Source organism: Gymnoscopelus microlampas (genome assembly GCF_963454915.1).
Source record: "Gymnoscopelus microlampas genome assembly, chromosome: 5".
Classification (NCBI taxonomy): Eukaryota; Metazoa; Chordata; class Actinopteri; order Myctophiformes; family Myctophidae; genus Gymnoscopelus; species Gymnoscopelus microlampas.
The window spans coordinates 484,406-502,241 of NC_139942.1; the positions used below are offsets into that span (position 1 = coordinate 484,406).

General features: G+C 42.5%; 1 long non-coding RNA gene across 1 annotated transcript; it reads left to right on the forward strand.

Moving 5' to 3' along the window:
- Window positions 1–6,507: 6,507 nt before the first annotated feature.
- Window positions 6,508–9,824, forward strand: LOC311044638. The gene is made up of 3 exons (XR_014600719.1): window positions 6,508–6,817; window positions 7,237–7,297; window positions 9,746–9,824. It is a non-coding gene; the product is annotated as an uncharacterized lncRNA (long non-coding RNA).
- Window positions 9,825–17,836: the final 8,012 nt, after the last annotated feature.

Here is a 17,836-nt window from a genome sequence, read left to right on the forward strand (position 1 = left end):
CCATACGTCTGTGGTCATGTGATCAAGACAAGACATTTCTCATATTCCATTCCAATTGGCTATGACTGCCTTCCAAACTTTGCCGGAGTGGCTCGTTTTGCACAAAATGCCACAAATCATGGACAGATTGGACACAGCTACCGATTGCTGCATGGGAGACTTTGCACACACGCGCACAGTAGGCCAAGGAAGAGCCAATAACTCCTGAACCGTAGCTCCTACAATATCATTTGTTTCCCTCTTGAAATGATAATTAAAAACAAGAAATAAAAGGGATATTTACTGGCGAGACATAACAATTGGTTTGGGAAACAGTGATATAGAGCATTAAAACTAGGGGTGTCACGATTCACTTACCTCACGATTCGATTCAAAATCGATTCCTAGGGTGCCGATTCGATTAAAATTGCGATTCTGCGATTAATTGATATTCGATTCGATTCTGCGATTTATTGCGATTTTCTAGGGTGCCGATTCGATTAAAATTGCGATTCTGCGATTTATTGCGATTTTCTAGGGTGCCGATTCGATTAAAATTGCGATTCTGCGATTAATTGATATTCGATTCTGCGATTTATTGCGATTTTATAAAAAAAAAAAAAAAAAAAAAAAAAAAAAAAAAAAAAAAAAAAAAAAATTAAAAAAATTAAAAAAATCGATTTTAATATTTTGAATCGATTTTTAAAATCGTGGCATTAAGAATCGCGATTTATTCATGAATCGATTTTTTTTGACAGCCCTAATTAAAACCATTTGAGCCTCACAAATTCACATGAAAGAAAACACGGTAACAACGTAAATACATTGAATTGACTCAATCCACAATATGAATCCCATACATTCATACATTAAATGTACTATTCACAAGATTCTTAGTTCAGTACTCTGAAGATAGCTTAGTTTAAATGTGTTTTACTCAACAACAACAAAAATACATTTCTGTATTGAATATGTACTGAAAATAAAGTGTGGTGAGAAAAGCTAATAGTTTGCTGACTGTGTCCAACTTGTGTGTGTGTGTGTGTGTGTGTGTGTGTGTGTGTGTGTGTGTGTGTGTGTGTGTGTGTGTGTGTGTGTGTGTGTGTGTGTGTGTGTGTGTGTGCGCGTGCGCGTGTGCGTGTGTGTGTGTGTGTGTGCGTGTGTGCGTGCATGTGCGTGCAGTGGTGTAAAGTAACATGCGTGCGTGCAGTGGTGTAAAGTAACTTACAGTACATTTACTCAGTACTGTACTGTACTCACTGTACTTGAGTACAATTTTGAGGTATTTTATACTTTAATGTAGTATTTCCAGTTTTCAGTACTTTTACTTCTACTGCTCAGTGCTTAAACACGATTTTTATAGATAGGATTCCAATTATAAAAAGATTCATGTTGGGGTTAGACATTTGGAAGTTAGTTTAGGGGTTGAGGTTGGATTTATTCCTGATTTATACTTAGTTGCGTGCTGGTATGATGCGCCGGAGAAAAAAACTGCTGATCTACTGAGCTTGTATTTTTTCACCATTAGTCTAACTGTTAAAATGGCATTTATAAATATTGCTACCTTTCCTTTCAAAAGTCCTGGAGAAGGCAGTTTATTCCCAAATACAGTCATTTTTAATTACCCACAGTCTCCATGAGAAATTCCAGTCAGGTTTCAAACCAGGCCACAGTACCGAGACAGCTCTCCTTAGGGTTTTTAATGATTTAATTTTAACTGTTGATACTGGTACCCCCGCCATCCTTGTGCTCCTCGACCTCTCAGCGGCGTTCGACACCGTCGATCACATGATTCTTTTGTCACGCCTTGAACACCAGGTTGGTATCGCAGGCACAGCCCTGTCCTGGTTCAAATCGTACCTGTCTGATAGGACCTTTGCTGTTAAATTGGGGGATTTCGCATCACCCTCGGCCCCCCTCACATGTGGGGTCCCCCAGGGTTCCGTGCTGGGCCCTCTATTATTTCTCCTGTATATGCTACCCCTCGGGTCCATTTTCTCAAAACATAATATCTCCTTCCATTGCTATGCCGATGACGTCCAGATCTATCTGCCCATCAAACTGGACTCAAACAACTCCTTTCAACCACTACTCGACTGTTTACATGATGTTACAACCTGGATGGACAATAACTTTCTCACACTCAATCAAAACAAAACTGAAATCATATTATTTGGCCACAACACCGTCACACCCCCCAACATCCCGGACACCCTCACACCCAATATGTGCTCCTCTGCCAAAAATCTTGGTGTAATCCTGGATAGCGCCTTCAAATTTGACAAACATATCAGCTCCGTTGTAAAAGCCAGTTTCTTCCAACTCCGACTCCTCGCCAAGGTTAAGGCCTATCTCCCCCGACAACAACTAGAAATAGCCATTCATGCCTTCATTTCCTCACGACTTGATTATTGCAATTCCCTCTATACCGGCCTAGAGCAGTCATCTGTCAGGCGCCTACAGTTGGTCCAAAATGCCGCGGCTCGCCTTCTCACTGGCACAAAAAGACGTGAGCACATCAGTCCTGTCCTGGCCTCACTTCACTGGCTCCCTGTCAATTTTAGAATTAATTTTAAGGTCCTTTTATTTGCTTTTAAATCCCAAAACGGGCTTGCTCCACTCTACCTCGCTGAGCTCATTGAGCCACATACCCCAGCCAGGCCCCTAAGGTCTGCTGATCAGTCCCTACTGACCGTCCCAAAGACAAATAAAAGGACCAGGGGTGGCCGTGCTTTTGCTGCTGCCGCCCCCACGCTTTGGAACGACCTCCCTCTCCCCATCCGTTCCGCCCAGTCCATTGGGGTTTTCAGATCCCTCCTAAAAACTCACCTATTCTCTCTGGCTTTTAATTGTCCTTGATCTGCTGCTATTGTGTACTGATAATGCACTGTATTTGCCTGTGCGCCAATGGGCGCTTATTGATGCACTGATGTTTTATTTGTTACCTTGTACAGCACTTTGGTCAGCTTCTGTTGTTTTAAATGTGCTCTATAAATAAAGTTTGATTTGATTTGATTTGATTTGATTTGATTTGTGTGTGTGTGTGTGTGTGTGTGTGTGTGTGTGTGTGTGTGTGTGTGTGTGTGTGTGTGTGTGTGTGTGTGTGTGTGTGTGTGTGTGTGTGTGTGTGTGTGTGTGTGTGTCTTTCCTGTGCTTTTAAGCCGTATTCACCATATTCACACAGTGGCCATTTTACTATTAAATTAATTTTAAAAAATGCCACCCCGACTGGCATTCAATTCAATTCAATTCAATTCAATTTTATTAAAGTGTCAAATCACAACAAGTTGTCTCAAGACACTTTACATTGATGTGCCGTGACAGACCTGTCACTCTTGGTTCAATTTATAGACGAAGTCCAGTTTATAGACGACATACACAGAAATTACCGTTCACATGCGCAAGGCATCTTTATTGACAAACAAGGGAGATTCCCTCTATACTATGTGAATAAAATAACAGCAAATTAATGATATTAAACAATACGACCTGATATATCACGAAGGCAATTCGCTCCACATCTAAGTCTGCATGCAAACAAGCGTTCGGTTGAGCGCCTGGAGAATTCTGACGTTCTTATCTAATACATTCAGTATATCAACCCTGTGGCTGTCAAGGCCTTTCTTCTTACTAGAGCACAGCTACTGTGCTCCACACTCTATAAAGTAAAGGTTGACGGCCCAAGGTTCCACAATGGACCATCAACCCCTCCTTGGGTACGAATTTAGTACCCACAACACCATAATGTGAACAGTATTTTATAGCAATTACTTTATAGCATAACATATTGCATGTTTAAAAAAAATCAGGTCCCATTTTTTTCTTTTTGAGTCATGTGAGCCGAGGAAAACCCTTTTCTTTGAAGGGGAAACTCTGAACTAGGCTGGGGCAGTCCCAAACCTACCATCTGGACATGAGCTCTTATTGGGGACAATTACAGTACATCATTTGTCATTTGATTCCAACAAGTGTATAGCTAAACTTAGGGTCCCTCAGTGGGGCACTCCCACTGAGTTTTCCTTTACAAGCAACTATTCTAAAGTGTGTAATATTATTTTTTTATTTGTTTTTTTTCTTGTAATATGCGTGCATTTTGGTTTCTTCTCCTCCAATTCCTCCGGTTGAGGTGGTCACTTTTCCGAGCCCGGAGGAGGAGGTTCCGACAGAGCCCAAGACTAGGCCCCCCCCCCCCCAACCCATCCAGCGCCATTAACGAATGTACTTGGCACTGAATGAGCTAAGAGACGGAGGTCCCATTCCCGAGCCCCCGGGTCCGTACCCTCCTGGGGCGGAGGAGGTTCCTACCAGTGCCTGAGACCGGAGCCCCCCCGTATTATACACAGGGGCCCCAACCCCCAAGCGCCAGTCAGATCCGTGCCCTCCTTGAGGTGAAAAGTCGGGGCGCAGATATCGTGCAGGGGTGTTCTTCGTCAAGTTCAGCATGGGGGCCCAGGTGGCAATATAATGTTTATGTGGTGTGTATTGGGATTCCTCTGTATCTGCTCTCTTATCAATTGCCATGTGCGAAGGGCAACACAGCCTATACTTAGGGCTGGTACACACTGCAAGACATTAGGTCCGATATTGCTGTCGCCGACATTTTTTGGCTCTCGCCGACAAAACCTCCCGACCTGACGCAGATCGGCCTTTGATCGGCGAGATAATGCTCTGTGTGTGTGAAAGGCTCTGCGACCCGATGTGGCCGCGATTCTCCGCTCTGCGACGGCTTTCCGACCGTTTTCAGATATCTAAATTGTTAGATATTCATCTCTGTCTGGGACAGGACAACAGACGATATCATACACTATGAACGGGGCTGCGAGCACCTTGCGAGGAGATGCACGCTACAGCCAATGATAGCACATTACAGCCACAGTGGGGAGCGTCGCTGGACCTGACCACAACAAACAGTCCCTACCGCAATATTACCGTCCAGTCCTCTAATAAGTTAACATTATAAAACAAAATGAGAAAGTGAGCGAGCCTGGTGGGCTGTTTATTTTAGAGGAATTGTACAGAGAGAGAGAGGGGGAGAGAGAGAGAGAGAGAGAGAGAGAGAGAGACAGAGAGCGAGCGCTCTCTCTCTCTCTGTGTGTGTGTGTGTCGTTGTCTGTGTTGCCAGATTTTGCGGGAGAAATAAGCAGCCAGGTTTGTGAAAACAAGCCCAACAAAAGCGACTATGAGCACTTTAAGCCTATATACAAATACATTGGATACTTGAAAATAGACGATCTACAAGCTCACGTTGTAGATAGGCTATTTTTAAAGAAGACATTTTTTTTGGGGGGGGGGGGGGGGGGGGGAATATTTACAAAATCCACACAGATCTTGAATGGGGGTCTATGGCACAACATGTTTTCAGAAGGGGGAGGTCTGAGCCTCTGTGGACAATTAATTATTATTATTAATTTGGGGGGTCCTTGCCATGAAAATGTTTGAGAACAACTGGTTCAAACAACATTAGGAAACAAGGCCAAAAAAACAACTACACTTTCAAGCAACTTTACAGAAAAACAATCCCAAAGTCGCTTATAATAAGCAGACATGGCACTGACCGCTTCTGCGCTCTTGACGAGCGAGCGAGAGAGAGGGGGGGGGGGGGGGAGAGAGAGAGGGCCCGGGGGGAGAGGGAGAGGGAGAGAGGCATATCACGGGATACGTCGATTAAAATGAATTGGAATAAACACAAATGTATGTATTGGGTCTGACTCTGGAGATAGCATCCTAGTGAACTATCCTACAGTGTGTCAGCCCTTGTCGGGGATCAATCGTGTTGTGAAGACCACAACGATATTATGACAGCCGATTTCAAGAAATAAACTCCTGCAGTGTGTTATGCTTAACGATCAGATGACCCCCCGACCACTTTAAGGTCTTGCAGTGTGTACCAGCCCTTAATGTGCCTAAAGCTGCCAGGGAGATCACAGCGATCAGATTACGTCCCCCACATTACTATCAACATCACAATCAAAATGTGTTGGACAACATGGTTGACGGGTCTTTGGACACTCTCTGTTTGGTTTCTTGATATAAATTAACTGGCTAAAGAATACTCCACCTGGTTGTTACTAACGACGCAGTAGTGACATTGGTACTGGTCAAATTAATTGTGTAGTGTCCCTCCTTGATATAAAAATTAATTCATTGTGTAGTGTCCCTCCTTGTCTAGTGGCAAGTCTTTCACTTAAGTCTTTGGCCCGTATTATGCTTTGGACATTAATTATACTATCTTGACTATCGACTGTACTTGTGAGAGTGTGTGCGTGTCATTAGGTCTGTCTCAATTCAGGGGTTGCGCCCTGCAAAGTGCGGATTTTAAGGGCGATGACGTCACAGTGGCGCACCAAGTGCTGTCCCATTTCGAAGACCCCTTCAAATCCACCCTTCGAATGTGCCCTACTTTCCCCCTTTTCCAAGCGTACACCCGATGTACGCTTCAAGCACTTCGGTGAACAGCCGAGTCCCACAATGCAACGCGAACTGAGCTGACGACTGGAAATTTTTCTGAGCGGCCGCCATCTTTTTCACCGCTATAAATTCTCGTCCATCTAAACTTCTAAAACTCTCTCTAACTTCTTTTTTGTGCCACGGAATTTACTCTTAAGATGTTTTAGGATAGCATTAAGTTGTTTAAACTTCATATATGTGGTGATACTATTTAAAAATAACAATTCAGAGAACCGTCCCGTCGGGTCCTGGGGCGGCCAGTGAAACTCACGTAGCCGTCTAATGCAACCTGTTTTCGGCCTGACTCTTCCAAACATGCCGTTGCTCCCACGGTTGTCCGTGGAACGAACTTGGAGCCAGCCTGAACCAGCCTTAATGGTGGACCAAAGCTGTAAGTTTTAAAACCTTTTAAAAGTGTTGTTGTGTCACGGAATGTACTTTTAAGATGTTTTAGGATAGTATGTAGTTGTTTAAACTTCATATATGTGGTAAATGTATCGTGAACGAGCCTACTTTAACGTTAAACCGCGGCCAGCGGTGCTTCTTCTACCCGAACACAGCCAGCTGTTTTCGGGGTAGTCCTTTTCAAATGCCCCCCCCCCCCCGAGATAGTCAGTGGTTAAACATTACTGAGATTATACGGCTGGTGTAATTGTTGTGTTTAAACATGAAATGTAGAGGGTTGTATGTCACGAGTCCGACTAGTATTTGTTTTAAATTTTGTTAATGGTCAAATTCAGCTGTGGATTAACTGTGGTCGTTAGTAGCGTAAGAGCCCTTTTTGAGTAATGTTTTTATTGCATTCAACAGTGGAGGAAGACCCCATTGATACTGGCCCCAGCCCCCAGTGCCCCGGAATTTAATTTCAAATGTAAGTACCGTGTGTGTGTGTGTGTGTGTGTGTGTGTGTGTGTGTGTGTGTGTGTGTGTGCGCGCGCGCGCGCAGTGGTGGGAAAAGTACTAAAACGTTTTACTTAAGTAAAAGTATCAATACTGCAATGTAGAAGTACTTTGTTACAAGTAAAAGTCCGGAATTAAAATTTTACTAAATGATCATTTGAACTGGGGACCCCCCACCCTGACAGGCTCTTGGAATTGTAGGAGTAGAGGCATAACATTTTTTTACTCGGTTCCACAGATAAATATTGTGAAAATAGCAGATCTACAAGCTTGTAGATCAGCTATTTTTTTAATAGTATAGTTTATTTTCCTCTTTTTTTTTTAAAGGTCTTAAAAGTCTTAAAACTGTCACTTTACTGTCATCTGGGGACCCCCCAAAAAGCATGCAGGTTGAGAACCACTGATTTAGACCCTGAAGTGTATGATCAGTGTTGCCAGCTTTTATGAGAGAAATAAGCAACCGGGTCTCTGAAAACGGGTCTATGAAAAGCGACTATAGACCACATGAGCACTTTAAACCTATATACCTATTTGAAAATAGCCGATGCATCTTTGGGGTCCATTAGCTCTGGTCGTTAGAAGGAGTTGGAGAACTCCTTCTAACACTAGTATGGACCAGTCCAGAGCTAAGGGGTCCATGACATGAAAATATTTGAGAACCACTGCTGGTTTAAATAATAATAAAAAAAATGTGGAAGCAAGCCCAAATATACAACTACACTTTAGAAACAGGCCCAAGAAGGCCCAATATTTACAAGCTGTAAACAAAAAAAGAAGCCCAAAGTCGCTTATAATAATCTTACATGGCAACACTGTATGATAATGATCTGCTGCAGTTCAACTGTGAAACAGACGACCTACAAGCTCACAGTATGTCACAAATGCGACGTGTTGTGAGCTTTCAAATCTGCGATTTCAAGCAACACCCACAGCCATTCAAAAACATCAGAACGACCTACTATGGAATGCAGTCGGGTCTCTCAAGGTCATTACGATTATGCATGTACTTCATGGTATCACAACACCACCAAGGCCTTAAAAACAAGGCTCCAAACATCCCAAAACAAACTTGTAAGGCTACTTCTTGGCCTCAACTACAAAATCCATCTAACCCCTGATCATTTTGATAGGATTGGATGGCTTAGGGTTGCGGACAGAGTACAGCAACTTGCTATGGGCCTGGTCTTCAAGATATATCACAACATTGGGATCCCCCTGTATTTGTCAAAATACTTCCAAAATGTTAATGATGTCCACGATCACAATACCAGAGGCAGCTCCACAAACCTTGTCCAACCCTTTTTTTGGCTCAACAAAGGGAAGTAACTCGTTCTCATGCTATTCATCAAAAATGTGGAACGCCCTACCAAAAGGAGTAAAGGAGTGTAAAACCCTACTCTCTTTCAAAACAGCCCTAAAGATACACCTTCAGGAGGCCGCAATTGGAAAATGGCCCCTGTCTAAGTCCTAACCTAACCTACCCCCCTACCCCCCCCCCTCTCTCCTTCTCCTTTTGTACATATTTCTCACTCTTCATACCAGTAACCTGTAAACTGATTGTATGACATTCTATAGTAGTGTATATATGTCTGTCTCTTATATGTCATCATGATTTGTGTGCATGGGGAACTCATTTGAAACAAGCTCTGTGCTTTTATGAGTCTTCCAGTTTAGTAGACCTTGTATTGTGAATTTGTACTTCCATGTACTGTTGTTCTCATGTCTTACTAAATAAAGTACATCAATCAATCAATCTCACCCTCAGAAAGTTGTTAGCCTATTAATGTTGATGAGGACAGGAGACGATTGATTTTGAATAGCTAACGCTAGCTTTTAGGTTAACTGTCATTACTGTCAGTAGGCGGTTTATTATCCAGAGGGGGAGTCCCCCTCCATGTAGGCTGACACAGTTGGCTGCACAGTGGATGCACTGTTTACATTGCTCGCTTTTAACTTATCTTATGTAAGCCAATTCTAGTCTCACCATTGTGGTTGAAACTTTCTCTCCCTCTTTTTCGTCTCATTCTGCTTTTCACTCTGGCAACTTTCTTTCTGTATTTGTTTTTACCTGGTGTTTGACCGAATACTGGTGGTTTTAAAAACATTTTGAAAATGAACGAGGGGGTCCAAGGATGACGGGGAAAGGCTCTTCTGTGAGCCTGCCCTGCTCGAGTTTACAGATATGTTAACAGAACACAGTAGTACAGGGAAATTATGTGAAATTATTAGATGTTAATGTTTTGATTTTATTTTCAAGGCATTATTTTCACTGGCCCCACCGGGCAAGTGCTTGTTGCATTCTGCTGGCCCTGACGGTTTAAAAAGTACATCCGGGCCACTGGGCCATTTATAATGTCGACCCCTGAATTCATAATAATAATAATATACCCCCCCCCCCCCCCCATTCATATAATTTCAGGTCATAACAGCATGTGCAGTTCTCCACAACATCTGCATGGATGCTGGTGATATTAATTTGTGACCCCAGAGGATGAGGGAGAGGAGGTGTCTGAGGCAGTCAGTGGCGATCTGTGGCGGGAGCAGCTGACTGCGGAGGTGTCTGGCCTGGAGGAGGTGCCCATGGACCATGACTATTAAGTACAGGCAAGTAGAACAAATGTATATATCTACTGATTCCCATTTACTTAAAAATGTTTTCTATGTTTACCTTAGGAAACGTTTGTAATAGGTTTGCTATTCTTGCCTCTTTCTAAAACCATCCACAGTGACATGGCAGCCGTCTATTGGGTCAGCCTTGCAAACCCACCTGATGAACGATGCGGTGGACAGTGGACCACCCCAGATGATGCTCTACTTGCTACCTCGAGGACAAACACCAGGGTCTTCATATGTTGCACCCCATCCGTTTCACTGTTCCTGTTTGAGAAGGTCTAACAACACTGACAGGGACTCCCTGTTTAGCCCAGAAAAAGACTGTGTACCCTCATCATTAGAAAATGTTAACATTGATAGTGTTTATATGAAATGTGTTTTTAATTAGAGTTTCACAGAAGGCACTTTACTGTAATGTTTCCCTGCATTTGAAATAAAATCAATTTGCACTGGTTGAATTGTGTTGGACTAATATGATCATATCATGTAGCTGGAATAATTAACATGTTTACTTAAGTAACATTTTGAGGTATTTGTACTTTACTTGAGTATTTCCAATTTCCAATACTTTCACTTCTACTCCACTACATCTCGGAGGAAAATATTGTACTTTTACTCCACTACATTTGATAGAGTTAATCTTGTTGATAATAATTTGTCAAGTGTCAGAAACCTGCTTAAAATGTCATCTCTGATATAATATGCTTCTATTTCTCCTATTCTACTTCTGTGCAAGGCCGCTGAGCTGGCTCTGTTTGAGATAACACTCTCTCCTTAGAGTCCCACTAACTTTGTTTTGCTCTGATGGGTTCAGCCTGGTATGTTAACCATAACACTAGGAGGTTAATCTCGGACTGTTTTCAGAACAATACATCTCGGTGTTCTTCTCTACGATAACCATTCTTTTCAGTGCCACGCAGTGACCACTGACCACTGACCGGTCAGAGCTGTCACACCATCATCATCTACCATCCTCATCTTCATCATCTTCATGGCTGCCTGTATTAGAGTCTTCTTTCCTATGTTGCCGTTATGAAAGTGTCTGGTACTTTGTGTGGGTGATGAGGAAAAACAGCTCTATCAACATTTATTTTAAAACTTTAGTTACTAGTATACTTTGCAGATACATTATGATATAATGAAACACACATTAACCACTTTAACACTATTTTAGACTATTTGAAAATAGCTGATCTACAAGCTCACAAGCTTGTAGATCGGCTATTTTCAAATAGTACTTTTACTTTTGGTACTTTAAGTACATTTTGATGCCAATACTTTTGTACTTTTACTCAAGTAAATGTTTAATTCTGGACTTTTACTTGTAACAGAGTATTTTTATATTGCAGTATTGGCAGCGGCGGACTGGCCATTTGGCGTACCGGGCAAATGCCCGGTGGGCCGCTGGGCCAGTGGGCCACTGGGCCAAAAAAAAAAAAAAAAAAAAAAAATGTTTTTTTTTTTTTTTTTGAAAAATATATTTTTAAAAATGTTTTAGGGTAATTACGGTCATATCCGAGTCGCGCGGCCCAATTATTAGTTACGTTAATGTTTGGGCTGGGATGCTTTCCAGCAGGCGCCTCAGTGCGGCCGCAGAGTTCATGTGCAGGGCTGGGCTGGCTCAGTGAACCCCCCCCCCCCCCCCCCCCCCCCCCCCGTTGACAAAACGGGGGGGGGGCTGGGCCGGTCCGGACCAAAATGCCAGGGCTGAATTTTGGTCCCAGTCCGGCCCTGAGTATTGGTAGTGTATACCTTCAAAAACTGTTCAAAACAGCGTATCTGATACGTTGATACGCATCTGATATGCTGCACCCAGTGGCTGCTGGCTGGGCTTGGGAAAAAATGTCCGCACATTTTCCACTTTACATGTTTCTTACCCCTTTCTGCACATCGTATCCAAAAAGTAAAGGTATTCTGAAATGCTCACACAGATGTTTGAAATTTTAACGTACCATAAAATCCATCCAACGAGTTGAAAAAAGTGTTTAAATCGCTTCTCTCCTCAGCCGGTTCAATAATATTATGCATTAGAAGATGCAATTCAACATTTGACCAGTAGGGGAATCAGTAATGTTATCTCTATGGGCGCAACTCTTGCGCAATGTCTTAAAAACATGTAACCGGCGGAGGAGAGAGGCGAATTAAGTGCCTTTTTCAACTCGTTGGATAGATTTTATGGTACGTTAAAATGTCAAACATCTGTGAGCATTTCAGAAAACCTTTACTTTTTGGATACGATGTGCAGAAAGAGGTAAGAAACATGTAAAGTGGAAAATGTGCGGAGATTTTTCAACCAAACGGCAGAGATAAACGAGGAACCTCATCTCGGAGCTATACAGCGGAGGGTGAGGTTCCGATTGGAGCTAGTCGGACATCAGACCGTTATGACAAAACCAGAACATAATTAATTTAATGAATATTATAACAATAAAGAGCGAGGAATCAACCACGATAATAGAATGGCCTTATGAACAAATATGCTAGAGCAGTGGTTTGATTGATTGACTGACTGATTGAATTTTTTGTTGGGCAAAAGAATGTAAAACAATCCTTTTCATGTCAAGGATCCCCAAAATGATATGTATTTGGCCGCGGACCCCCATCTCCAGATATTTTGTTCCAGTGACCCCCAGAAGCAAAGATTTTAGTGACAAATGTTTGCTTAACAAAATATATATTCAAAAATGTGCACAAATTCAAAAATAGATCTACAAGCTCAAGCTATGAGCTTGTACATCTGCTATTTTTGAACCCATCAATGAACTAACCCATCAAAGTCACACAGTATAGGTTACGTCGGACATCGTACCGTTATGACAAAACCAGAACATAATTAATTCAATTGAATGAATATTATAACAATAAAGAGCGTGGAATCAACCACGATAAATAACATGGCCTATGAACAAATAGACTAGAGCAGTGGTTCTCAAACATTTTCATGTCAAGGACCCCCAAAATGATATGTATTTGGCCGCGGACCCCCATCTCAAAATATGTTGTTCAAGTGACCCCCAGAAGCAAAGATTTTAGTGACAAATGTTTGCTTAACAAATAATATATTCAAAGATTTGCACAAATTCAAACAATAGCAGATCTACAAATAGCAGATCTGCAAGCTCAAGCTATGAGCTTGTATATCTGCTATTTTTGAATAGCCAAAGTATAAAATATGGTTAAAGTGGTTAAAATTATTGTGACGTCGCTATATTAATTAAATCGTTTTGTGGAAGACCCCCTGGAACCCCTGCGAGGACCCCGGGGGTCCCCGGACCCCACTTTGAGAACCAATGGGCTACAGTTGTAAGTGGGTCTGTCAATCCCATCAAGTTCGTTCCGCAGACAACCGTGGGAGCAACGGGACATTTGGAAGAGTCAGGCCGAAAACAAGCTGCTTTCAACGGCTACATGAGTTTCACTGGTCGCCCCAGGACCCGACGTGACGGTTCTCTAAATTATTATTTTAAATAGTTTCATGATTAATTGACCACATATATGAAGTTTAAACAACTTAATGCTATCCTAAAATATCTTAAAAGTAAATTCCGTACCACAAAAAAAGAAGTTTTAAAGCTTTTTAGAAGTAAAAAAAAAAGGTCAGAGAAACAACAGTGGTGGACGCTCGGCTTTTTCCGGGTTCACTCGACTCGACTCGGCGAAGTGCTGTCCCATTTCACAGGCAGAGTGTATGCCCTTATGCGCCCTCCAGGGGGTAGTGCCCTACCCACCCTACCTAGGGTGTGCACTTGGAGGCTGCAACCCCTGAATTGAGACAGACCTATTGTCTCTCCTTCCTTACACTTAAGTGTCTCTGTATTAGTCACTCTGCCATAAGTCTAAGCACATTAATTTAACAAAAATTAAAGGCAACATTACCACTTCGACATGAAAGTTTCTACAAGTATGAACTTTAGTATAGTCATTTAACATTACACTACTGTCACTATATAATACTATACTATCTCAATTATACTATACATTTGCTATCATACTATTTCCCTCCTTGACCTGCCACCCGGCAGGGCACACAGCATAGAAATGTAAAATGGTTCAAAAACGTATTAATAATTATTCAATCTAATTGATATTGGGCTGTACAAAATTGTACAATTCTCTTCTGCCACTTATGACCTGTTTCAGAGAAATGGAAGGTTAATGACAGCAGAAGTGTATAAGTCTCTCCTGCAAGCAGTCAACCTGTTTTAGAGAAACTAGAGTTTCGGGGGGCTACGCCCCCCTCAACCCCAGCCGCGCACGGGGCCCAGCGTGTGCGTGTGTATATTGTGGTACCCAAGTCGCCGGAGTAAAACTGTCCAAAAGAAAAAAAAAAAATTTTTTTTAATTTGGAAAAAATGTTAATATTCATTGTTACCTTGGTGGTCCGCGGACCCCCTGGTGGTCCGCCGACCCCCTGTGAGTGTTGGGACCCCCGGGGACCCCCCTGGAACATCGCGGACCCCTTCGGCTGTTTTTTTATTTTTTCATGCACGGTTTGCTTGTTTCTGTCGCTTGTTTTAGAAAACCTGGCAGGACTTGGCAACCCGACTGACATCACTGACGTATCCTTGCTATTTGTACTTCCGGGTTGCATAATGATGACATCACTGTCGAGTCCTTTGGTGTCATGAACCTAAAAGCTGGTTTGTTTACCACATTTACCAGGGCAACGTGCAGTGCTGTGGCCGTCGGCGTTTGTTTTTGTGTTTGGGATGAACATGGCACGTGAAGGACGGACATATTGTGATCGAGACATGAGTGAAGTGAAAGTAACGGCCTGGGTGGAACAAAGGAGGTACGTAAGAAGGTGGGGGGTTGAAGCAAAGGAGCTGCGTGTGTGCTGTTGTGGAGGAGATGGGCAGAGTGCAATGGCGGCCGCTCGTGTTGTTTCGGCGAAATCCGTCGCCGTTCGGTGACGGTGGTGTGCACGGTAAACGGTACGAAACTGTTTCACCGTCCGTTTTGTCCGACATTTGGTGAGTAGAATTAATTATGTTGCGCGGTGGAAAAGGTGTAGTGAGCAATGAGATGTCCCCTACGCGAGGCGTAAATTCAGCGCGGCCGCCGTGGCGAGTCAGTTGGCGACATGTGGTCTGGCGGTGCGTTGTTTATTCGATAACAGAGCTGTGGGGTGTCCTCACCGAGGGTGCGGAAGTCGGTCGCCATTTATATAGTTAGATGGAAGGTTAATGACAGCAGAAGTGTATAAGTCTCTCCTGCAAGCAGTCGACCTGTTTTAGAGAAATGGAAGGTTAACCACAACATAAACAACCTTAATCACACCTTGGTCAATCAGTGTTATCATGGCAATAGAAATAAAAGTTAGGTCAACATAAACAAAGTAATTTGATACATTATACCACTTAAGTCGATGATGTAAAGTATGAACTGGCAACAAACTGCAAAGCAAATGTCAGCAATGTATGAAATCACTTGACATCCACTCTGCAACCAAAACCCGGCATGTTCTCATAATGTACACCAAACGCACTGACCATTAACATAAAAGGGAGATATTCTGAGCAGCACACACACACACACACACACACACACACACACACACACACACACACACACACACACACACACACACACACACATAGTTTCGCTTTCGGTTAAACACAACAAAATAGCATGACAGAAGCCACCACGTACACCACCCTGAAGTGTGCACCCTTCAGAGGCCGTGGACCGTGCAGCTACTGTCTGTAGTCATAAATGTTCTGCCAAGCATCACCCAACGTGCTCGTGAGCCTCTCGACAACACAGCCTAACTCAAGTGCAACAGAAAGCCCCATATCAAAACTAAATGTGAGCAAGGATCCCCGCACAAATTCTATATATAACATAAAAACTTCAAAGGGTAGTGAACAAATCAAACTTGTACTAGTGAACAAACACGTTATTCAATATCTACTTCTCCAAGGACCAAGGTATTATCTCCGCTAGGCATGATGACTTCCTCTATTCATGTTACCACTTAAGTCTTTCCATGGTTCATCCTGTCCTCAAAGTGCCACAGCGTGACCTTGATCAACACAGTAAATCTATAATATAATAATAATAAGAACACAGCATGTTTCCGTTGAGTTAACTAATTTGAGATGAGTCCTGCATAATTTAGTTTAATTTGGAAATATATAGTTTGATTGTGGCCACCTATTTAACACTAGACATTACACCAGCTCATCACGTCAATCTTGTTTTTGTCAGTTATTTAAATTATTTTAGTCTACGATGTCACCACACATAAGATGTAATATTATTTTACTAGTGGGGCACTATTATTATTTGATCTTTTGAAGCTTCAATCTACTGTATGCAGAATCAAAGTTACTGTAATGTATTAGTGCAACTCATTGTTTGTTTGTCAGAACAGAAATGAATTTCTTTTAAATTACGATGGGTTCCTGAGCTAATAAGTATCATGTTTGTCACTTCACTTAGTGTATGTTATTTGTAAAAAAAAAAAAAAATATATATATATATATATATATATATATATATATATATATATATATATATATATATATATATATATATATATGTATTGTGTCCTACCCAGAGCGATAGAAAATGTATTTGTTTACACATGTCGAGGCTCCAACAACAACGATCAGCAGTAAGTCAATCTTGCTTCATATATTCCACTGCTTGCTTGGAAAGTGTGTCCTTCCACTATGGCATAGTAGTTCCCACTTCTGTAACAGATAAAAGTGTGTCAAATGTCATGCAAGCTTTCCCAAGGCTTGCTCTCTGGTCGCCATAGGTGTCATCGGAAGTGAGTCTCGTGAACACTGCAGTTTGCAATGTTGGTGCCCCTCTGCCTCAGCATGTCGATCAGACTGCATTATATCGTGGTTTTTCACATGTCTCTTTCAGTTTTCAATGCACTTCACGTGCATGTTTCCAGTTCATAGAACGAAAATGACTGTCCACCAAGCACTGTTGCAGTCCTCGAATGTGAAACAAACCCACTTCTAAAGTCTGAGATAGTTGTTTTACAGACAACCATATATAATGATATTGTGTGAAATAATTGCAGTTACAGTGTATGTGAGACCATCAGTTAAATTCTCTTTTGATAACAGTGTATGTGGCACACCCACTATCGTGCACCATGCTTAATATGTATTTATTTTAAACTAAAAACTCTACTATCTTATTCACTTACTTGTTGTACACCATAATTAATTTCAGCGAAAATATAATTAACCAATCTAATTGCCCCATACCTAAAAATGCAGATTCACTTGAATATTATTGTATGCAAGCTACTGTTTTCTCAAATGTTTCTGCAGAATTTTGTGAAGAAACTCATTTATTTGAACGTCATATTTCTCGCTTACCTCTGACCTCGCTTTTTTACCTTTTTTATAACTGACTCCAATCATCTAATCTAAGGGTGGCCACTTAAGTCTTTCGAACCTCCCCACCGGGGCGCAGTCCCAGGCTAGACCCCTTTCCACTTGAGGTCTACACCCAGGTCACCCTGGATAGAGAGTTCAAGTCTCCTGCTTCCCGGCGTCTTCTTTTCAAAGCCCACCGATCACAGGAGCATCACTCGCTTACATAACTGTTGCACTCCGGCGGTCGCTTTGAGCTTGTGATGGCCTGACTGTACATTGAGCCGAACGCAGCGACCACACGTCTCCTTTCGGGGAGCACGCCATGGTTTTAATGCTTTTTGCGACCCGACCGGCGGGTGACCCAGTCGATAGCGATCCCTTACCCGTTGGCGTGGTTGGCGCCCCAGGCAGGAAACCGACGGTCTTGTCCTGGCCCCGCTTGGCTACGGGAACCAGAATATTAACCGTTTTCACCCGCCTTGCCTGTAACCGGTGAGTCACACAGCTCCCGTCCGGTTAGGTGTGGACTGTCATCCACGCACCATGTGCTG